The sequence below is a fragment of the Chiloscyllium punctatum genome, chromosome 41 (assembly GCF_047496795.1).
Source record: "Chiloscyllium punctatum isolate Juve2018m chromosome 41, sChiPun1.3, whole genome shotgun sequence".
Taxonomy (NCBI): Eukaryota; Metazoa; Chordata; class Chondrichthyes; order Orectolobiformes; family Hemiscylliidae; genus Chiloscyllium; species Chiloscyllium punctatum.
In genome coordinates this window covers 57,249,031-57,258,522 of record NC_092779.1, presented here as the reverse complement: position 1 = coordinate 57,258,522, position 9,492 = coordinate 57,249,031, and the positions used below count along the sequence as shown (strand labels likewise).

Sequence of the window (9,492 nt, the reverse complement as noted above, 5' to 3'; positions counted from 1 at the left end):
TTGGAAGCACGGTTTGGAATTGTCTCGCTGCAGGACATGACATAGACGAATCGCACTCCCTCAAAGTCAGCATGTCAGTGTGTCTGGGAATGGGTCCGCCTTTTCTGTTATGCTTCTGTTCCACGCTAAGAGCTGTCAGTTTTTGGATTCGCTGGAGTGCTGAGGGGGTAACACAATTTGTGTGGTATTTTTCTTCAGGCCAAACTCCACCCTCCAGGAAAAATAGCCAAATGCGCTGAGTAACAAACAGCACGCGTTTTTAAGCAAATGGTCTATTCAAGCTGGTGTCAGCTTCTGGAGCGTCTCAGAGTTGCCAAGCACGGAAACAGACCCTGCTGTCTAACTTGCCACTGCTAAACAGGTAACCGAAATTAATCTAACCAATATTTGCCAAAATGTGTCCCTTATCTATCCGAACCCTTTCAGATGCCTTTGAAATGTTGTGAGGGCACCAGTCTCTGTCCCTAAATATGGCAATTCATTCTGGACACACGGAAATGTCTGTGTTCAAAACAAGTGTCCCTCACATCCCCTTTAAATATTACTGTTCTCACATTAAACCAATGTTATCTCGCTTTGAACTCATGTGCCTTGTGAAAAATTACTCCCTGACTCTTTTCTCTGTCCAAGTGCCTAATGTCTTTATAAAATTCTGTAAGGCCATTCCTCAGCCCTGAAGCTCCAGGGAAAACTGTCGAAGCCAATTCAGCTTCGTGCTATTGTCCAAACAGTGCAAACCTTGGAAACCCTTTCAAATACTTTCGAAATTGCACCACGTTCGTTACTTAATGCGCGATCTGTTCGTGCCTGAAGTGAAGCGATGCTGAAACGCTAGTAATGAGATTTTGGCGCTCTGCACCTCTGTGATAGCGTGGCCGAGTGGTCTAAGGCGCTGGATTTAAGCTCCAGTCTCTATCGAGTCGTGGGTTTGAATCCCACCGCTACCAGCGGTTGCTCCGCGACAAACAGTTGATCAGAGCAGAACCTCTGCAGGCCGTCTGCGTCTTCGTTGTTGTGTTTGCCGCTGCTCAGGTAAACTCATTCCGACTGACTCTGAAAACAGTTTGAGTCCTTGCTGTCGGACTCTCCTCAACCCCTCTGCTTTCGGATATCTGCATGGCCAGTTTCTGTGTCTCAAATAGTCAGTACATTTGTCTGAAAGTTTAGTGGTTCGAGCCCGCCCTCAGCACCGAGCCTCAATTATTTCAGTTCAAGCATTGAGACCAACCATGTCCCGAAACTGCAACCACGAGAACTCTCCCGAGTCTGCAGCTGTGGCCCCAATCTCTCCAAGGCCCCGCTGCCAACAGAAAGCGGCTCCTGCAGCTTCAATCAGCGGCTTCCTGCTCCGCCCTGGGACACAGCACATGGAAAATCCTTCCCCAGGAACGGCTCTTCCCGTGTAAAAGGGACAACCATTCCACTTTAAATTGGACACGGCTTCAGAGGATTGTTCCTGTTCTTGGAACGTTTCATAAACAAAACTCCTATCTCGCAAATAAGAAGGGGGAAAAGTTGTTGGCAGGAAGAATAGAGAAAGTGTTGACGATTCGTCTGTGTCATGTACGCAGCGAGACAATTCCAAACCGTGCTTCCAAACATACTGCAGCTTTAATGCATTGTCAAGTCCCAGAAAGTGCTCAAGTAACATCCAACAAAACAGAACAACAATGAACCATGAGAAGTGAAGATGACCAATTCCATTCTTGATTAAATTGGGTCAACAATGCGCTGGTCCCTCCATCTGATGGAGGGGACCAATCCCCACCCTCCCTGACCAGGACAGGAATGAAGGAAACCAGAGAGCGATAACAACGTTTCACCACAGCAACTGGTGCCCGAGCCCGATTCTACCATTTAAGGGTGCGCTACTCTAATTCTCCCATTTACTGTTGCCATGCACCAATTCTCTAATTTAGCTCCACTGTGCTCCAGGTCTCTCATTTACAGATGGCCCGCACCAATTCTCCAATTCAGTGTTGGTTAGCACCATTCCCCTCAATTACTGAAGCCCACTCAGTGTTGCCTCACTCCAATCCCCATACTGACTGATGCCCTCGCCCAATTTAGGGGTGCGTTACTCTAAACCTTCCAAAAGATATTGTCCTGCCCCAATTCTCCCATTTAGTGCAACACAGCATAACTCACCCATTTCGTGCTGAACTGCACTAATTCACCCAGTGTCTGATGCCCTGTTGCAAATTCTCACATTTCGATAAGTCCTTTCCCAATTGTTTCCATTTTGTAGTTCCTTCCAATGATTCTCCAATTTCGTGGAGAACTGCCAGGATTCTTAAATTTCGGTGTGGACAAGTTGGATCGAAGGGTCTGTTTTCGTGCTGTACATCTCTGAGGTTGTAATTACTGCTCCGCTTCCCTGCACCAATTCTCCCATTTACCAATCCTGCACTAATTCGGGAATTTCACCAACTCACCCACTGAGGTTATCCTGCCCCAGTCCTCCCACTTAGAATTTAATGACACCTGCATGAATTCTACAATTATTGTTGTCCTACATCAATTCCTTACATTTACCTGTTCCCTGATACACATCTTCGACGTACGGGTGACATGGTGATTTTTTATCATTTAGTGATGCACTGAACTGAATCTCCAATTTACCGATGCTTGCAACATTTCTTCTTTTTATTGATTCCCTGGACCCTATTCCCCAATTTCAAAATGCTTTGCTTGAATTTTCTAATATATTGACACTCCCACCACTTTTCCAATGTAATGGCACCGTGCACCGAATCTCCCATTTATTGATTCCCCCCAAATCTCCCAGTTACACATATCCCTGTACTAATTCTCCCATTTACTGATGCCTGAGCCCGATTCTACCATTTAAGGGTGTGCTACTCTAATTCTCCCATTTACTGTTGCCATGCACCCACTCTCTAATTTAGCTCCACTGTGCACCAGGTCTTCCATTCAGTATTTCTCTGCAACAATTCTCTCATTTAGTAACCAGCTGCCAGAATTCTCTAATCTTGGCGATCCCTGCATCAAATCTCCTAATTACTGATCCTACACATATCTTCCCTTTCGTGGTGAACTGCACCAACTCCCCCATTTTGTGGTGCACTGCATTGATTCTAGACCATCAATCCTTTGCAACATTTGTCCTATTTACTGATTCACTGCCCGTGTTCTCCCATTTGCTCCAATTCTCGAAGTTATCAGCACCCTGCACCATGTCTCTCATTTACTGATACCCCACACCAATTCTCCAATTCAGTGTTGCTGAGCACCACTTTCCCCAATTACTGAAGTCCTGAACCAGTTCTCCTCACAGTGCTGCCTTGCACAATCATCATATTGACTGAGAACGTCGAATGCTTTTTGGGTGCCCTACTCTAAATCTCCCATCAAGTATTGTCCTACCCGAATTCTCCCATTTAGTGTTACACTGCACCAATTCTTCCATGAAGGTCCTCAATAGGTTAAAAAGGCAAGGTGATTTCCCTGTGGTGGGGGTGTCCTGAAGCAGATGGTACGTGTTAACGTTGAGAGGGGAAACATAAAAGGGACCTAAGAGGAACATTTTTCATGCAGAGGGCACTGTGTGCATGAGCTGCCAGAGGAAGTAGTGGAGGCTGGTCCAATTACATTTTGATAAGACCTTGCCCAATTCTCCCGTTAAGTTGTTCCTTGCAATGGTTCAATTTAGTGGAGTTCTGCCAGAATTCTTAAATTGTGGCATGGACAAGTTAGACCGAAAGATCTTTTTCTGTGTTGTAAATCTCTATGATTGTATGACTCTATTTATGGCTATTTCCCCTGTTTCCCTATCCTGCACAAATCCTGGAACTGCACCAACTGTCCCATTGAGTGTTATCCTGCCCTCGTTCTCCCACTTCGAATTTAATGGCACCTGAATGAATTCTCCAATTATTGGCAACCTGCATTTTTATTTAATTTGATGGTACACTGAACTGAATCTCCGATTAACTGATGCTTGCAACAACAATTCTTCTTATTGATTTCCTGCCCCTAGTTCCCAATTTAGACATGCTCTGCTCCAATTCTCTCATATATTGACACTCACACCAGTTTTCCAATGTAATGGCGCTGTGCACTGAATCTCCCATTTATTGTTTCCCACCAAATCTCCCATTTACTCATACCCCTGTACTAATTCTCCCATTTACTCATACCCCTGTACTAATTCTCCCATTTCCTCAAACCCCTGTACTAATTCTCCCATTTCCTCATACCCCTGTACTAAATCTCCCATTTCCTCATACCCCTGTACTAATTCTCCCATTTCCTCATACCCCTGTACTAATTCTCCCATTTCCTCATACCCCTGTACTAATTCTCCCATTTACTCATACCCCTGTACTAATTCTCCCATTTCCTCATACCCCTGTACTAATTCTCCCATTTACTCATACCCCTGTACTAATTCTCCCATTTACTCATACCCCTGTACTAATTCTCCCATTTCCTCATACCCCTGTACTAATTCTCCCATTTACTCATACCCCTGTACTAATTCTCCCATTTCCTCATACCCCTGTACTAATTCTCCCATTTACTCATACCCCTGTACTAATTCTCCCATTTACCCGTACCCCTGTACTAATTCCCCCATTTACTCATACCCCTGTACTAATTCTCCCATTTCCTCATACCCCTGTACTAATTCTCCCATTTCCTCATACCCCTGTACTAATTCTCCCATTTCCTCATACCCCTGTACTAATTCTCCCATTTCCTCATACCCCTGTACTAATTCTCCCATTTCCTCATACCCCTGTACTAATTCTCCCATTTACTCATACCCCTGTACTAATTCTCCCATTTACCCGTACCCCTGTACTAATTCCCCCATTTACTCATACCCCTGTACTAATTCTCCCATTTCCTCATACCCCTGTACTAATTCTCCCATTTCCTCATACCCCTGTACTAATTCTCCCATTTCCTCATACCCCTGTACTAATTCTCCCATTTCCTCATACCCCTGTACTAATTCTCCCATTTCCTCATACCCCTGTACTAATTCTCCCATTTCCTCATACCCCTGTACTAATTCTCCCATTTACTCATACCCCTGTACTAATTCTCCCATTTACTCATACCACTGTACTAATTCTCCCATTTACTCATACCCCTGTACTAATTCTCCCATTTCCTCATACCCCTGTACTAATTCTCCCATTTACTCATACCCCTGTACTAATTCTCCCATTTCCTCATACCCCTGTACTAATTCTCCCATTTCCTCATACCCCTGTACTAATTCTCCCATTTCCTCATACCGCTGTACTAATTCTCCCATTTCCTCATACCCCTGTACTAATTCTCCCATTTACTCATACCCCTGTACTAATTCTCCCATTTACCCGTACCCCTGTACTAATTCCCCCATTTACTCATACCCCTGTACTAATTCTCCCATTTCCTCATACCCCTGTACTAATTCTCCCATTTCCTCATACCCCTGTACTAATTCTCCCATTTCCTCATACCCCTGTACTAATTCTCCCATTTCCTCATACCCCTGTACTAATTCTCCCATTTACTCATACCACTGTACTAATTCTCCCATTTACTCATACCCCTGTACTAATTCTCCCATTTACTGATGCCCTAGCCCGAATCTATCATTTAGCAGGAGCTTCAGCTTTGGGAAGTGTGACTAGACCATGAAACCAGAAGGGACAGAAAGCCAATCATGTGAGAGAAACTAAAAGCAATGGAGTTGTCAGAGGGAGATCACAGGAAGTGACCCCTTTTCCTACAGCAAAGAACCTAAGACCAGGAGGCAGTGTTTCCTCCCCGTGCTGGGTTTCAGGAAATATGGTCAGAGCTGAAGCTGTGTTTGCAATGGGACAGGCAGGATACCATTTTACTGACCATGTCGGTGTGAACAACATACAAGGGTCTGCCTCGTCACTCTCAGGAACTCACTGTTTAACTAAGAAGCTGACCCACTGGATTAATATCTGTGTGCAGTGTTAATTAGCACAGAGCCAACAAGATCAGGGAGCTCCCTTGGTGCCTTGGAGAGTGTTGTGGGAGAAATGGGTTCTGGTTCCCTTCTCACAGATGCTGCCTGACCTGCTGAGGTTAGATTTCAGATCCCCAGGAACAGCACGGGTTTCCCTTTATGTATTTTCTTTCTCCTTCCTCAATGGGTCATTTGTGTGATCCCACATGTTTTCTATTTCCCCCTTTAGCAGATCTTGTTACAGTAAAAGACCTGTGCACATGAACACCAAGGTGACTCTATCCATGTTCACATTTCACACTCTGTAGTTCGGTCGAGTTTGTCTCTCTTTAGCCTTTTATACCAAACTCCATCACAGCGGGCTTCAGTCTGTTCATTCCCCTCCACAACCTTCTGCTATTTCCTGGAGACATTATTATTCGCCTGTCTGTACAAATAATCCTCTTGGCCAGTATCATCCACTGTATCTTCTCCAAATCCAAGTTAGATGTCAAAGAAAATATTGATTGTCTTTTCTGTCTCGATAATAAATGACCGTCTGTATCATTCGTATATAGACAACAACATGATTAAAATATTCATCCTGACAGTAAAAAAGCAAATTGGATTTTAATTCTGCTGTTTGCAAGTTGCAGTAATTTATGATGACTCTGCATTTTTCAGTCTGAGCACATTAATTCTCCATGGTGAGCTGGAGCCATTTATGACAATAGCTTCAGTTTTTATCCAGCCTCTTATGTAATAATTTGTGAAACAAATTGGACGGCCTTACCTACATTAATCTTTGATTTTATTTCATCGCATTTGTTGAATTTTAACTCCACCCTGACTCTCCTTATACAGAGCCACCCTCTCCAGTTGGGTTAGTGTTGCTCTGCTCCAGGTATATTCCAAGTGTAAACAGCACCGGGGGGAAACTGACCCACCTGTTGGCATCAGGAATAGATTCTTGTTGTACTTTTGATACTGGTGTCATATTATCAAACTTGTATGTTGGGGCAGTAGAATTACCCTTTGGGTGGAGAACTGGCTCGAAGGTAGAAGACAGAGGGTGGTGGGGGAGGGTTGCTTTTCAGACTGAAGGCCTGTGACCAGCGGTGTGCCACAAGGATTGGTGCTGGGTCCACTGTTGTTTTGTCATTTCTATAAATGATTTGGATGTGACCATAGGACGAATGGATAGGAAGTTTGCAGGTGACAGTAAAATTGGAAGTATCAAGGACAGTGAAGATGGTTACCTCAGAGGACAATGGGATTTGATCAGATGGGCCAATGGGCCGAGGAGTGGCAGATGGAGATTAATTTAGATAAATGTGAGGTGCTGCATTTTGTAAAGGCAAAAGAGACCACAATTTATACACTGAATGGCAATGTACTAGGGATGTTGGTAAATAAATAGCCCTGGAGTGCAGCATCATAGATCGTTGAAGGTGGACTAACATTTCGATAGGATAGTGAAGAAGGCGTTTGTAATTTTTGTCTTTATTGCTCAGTTAATTGTGTAAAGGAGTTGGGAGGTCATTTTGCGGTATTGGTTCGGTCACTTTTGGTATATAGTGCAATTCTGGACTCCCTCCTATAAGAAGGGTGTTGTGAAACTTTAAACTGTTTAGAAAAGATTTACAAGGATGTTGCCAAGGTTGGAGGGTTTATGCTGGAGGGTAAGACTGTATTGGTTGAGGTTATAATCCCTAGAGCGTCAGTAGCTGAGGGGTAACCTTATAGAGGTTCACAACATCATAAAGGGCCTAAATAGGGTAAAAAGGCAAGGTGATTTGCCTGCATTAGGCAAGTCCAGAAGCAGATGGCATATGTTAAAGTTGAGAGGCGAAACATAAAAGGGACCTAAGGGGAACATTTTTCATGCAGAGGGCACTGTGTGCATGAGCTGCCAGAGGAAGTAGTGGAGGCTGGTACAATTACAACATTTAAAAGGTATCTGGGTGGGTGTAGGAATTAAAAAGGGTTCAGAGGAACATGGGCCCAATTTTAACAAATAAGATGAGATTTACATCGGATATCAGTTCGGCATGTTGTAATAAATGATTTGTTTCTGAGCTTATATTGCTCTGAGTGGATTGAGCTCCGGATTGTAGATTTATGAAGCAGAAAATAAAGAATGGCTCAGAGTTAGACCGAGAAATCCTGCTGATCTCATCAGCTTTATCCTGTTTCCCTGATCCTCCTCCTTCAATCAATGCATTTTTCCGATCCTCATTCAGAATTCCATTGTAACTGGCCTGGAACAATGTGTGGAAAGTCCTATTAGAGTCCACACGAGGTACCTTTCCCACTGCCCTGCTCCCACGGCCTGCAATGCTGCAGACTGAGCAGACAACCCGAAGGACAATGATGAGCTCCTTCTGGCCCACGGCCCTCCTTCTCACTGAATGAAGACAATCACCAGAAGCAGAATCCAGCTCTTGTTGGAGCCTTGAATACCTGACTCTGTCTCACTGAGTGAAGATTGGACTCAGAAACAGAAATGAAATCAACTTCCTATCTGCATTGTGTCACTCTTTAAGATCTCTGTGTGTCTGAGTTCAGGTCATTTGATTGGAGACTGTGGATAGCGGGTCCCCAGTGAAATGGAAAGAATAGTGGAGGAGCTAACTGAGGGACATCTCTCAAAGTGAGAGTCAGAAAGATGGTATTCCACATTGGAAGGGTTTAAGGGAAATTGATTGCTCAGAATAATGTTATACAAATGTTTGTAAAACATAGGAACTCTGTTTTGTGGCGGAGTTTATTTTATCCTTGTGCAGATTTGACACATTAACCCTCCATGCCGACCACTTCAGAAGCGTTTGGAACTGTTCAGTGTTTCCAGCGGCTTCTGTAATTATTTCAGGTTCCTGACGAGAGCAGTCTCTCACTTTTCGAACAAAACAAACCCATCCTTGTGCTGTACCCAATATTTCAATAAGAAATGGGAAGCAGCAGAGAGGAAAGCTTCCGAGATGCCGTCAATGCTGCCCGGTTCCACACTGCAATTCACAGGAACCATCGCCTGGAAAAGCCATTAGCAATCTGACAGACCCATTTTACCACAGAATGAAAGATTTATTTTCTCTGCTTATTCTAGGGCGTTGCTTTTGAAAGCTATTTATAGACGATAGCCTTGTGATGGCCGGGAATCGAACCCGGATCAGCTGCATGGAAGGCAGCTATACTCACCACTACACCACCATCCCCCTACTACCAGCTGCCACCCCATTCCCAAAAACACTTAACAAGGTCATCACCAACTGGATTGGGGCTGAAATCCAAACAAGAAATTGCTGGAGAAGCTCAGCAGGTCTGACAGCACCAGAATCAGAAGCCTTCAGTTCTGAAGAACAATCCCTGGATCCGAAAGGTTCCCTCCCCACAGATGCTGCCAGACCTGCTGAGTTTCTCCAGCAATTTCTGTGCTGTCTCTCAGATCTGCAGCACCTGCAGTTCTTTGTTGGAAACAAAGCAAACATTGAGCCACCGAAGGGGATATTGGGTCAGGTGATAGTCTCCCTCATCCATAGAGGCAGATGGGA

General features: G+C 44.3%; 2 non-coding genes across 2 annotated transcripts; one reads left to right on the top strand and one right to left on the bottom strand.

Moving 5' to 3' along the window:
- Positions 1 to 865: 865 nt before the first annotated feature.
- trnal-uaa (transfer RNA leucine (anticodon UAA)) lies at positions 866 to 947 on the top strand. The gene has a single exon. It is a non-coding gene; the product is annotated as a tRNA-Leu (tRNA).
- An 8,137-nt stretch (positions 948 to 9,084) lies between these two features.
- trnag-ucc (transfer RNA glycine (anticodon UCC)) lies at positions 9,085 to 9,156 on the bottom strand. The gene has a single exon. It is a non-coding gene; the product is annotated as a tRNA-Gly (tRNA).
- Between the last annotated feature and the right edge of the window lie 336 nt (positions 9,157 to 9,492).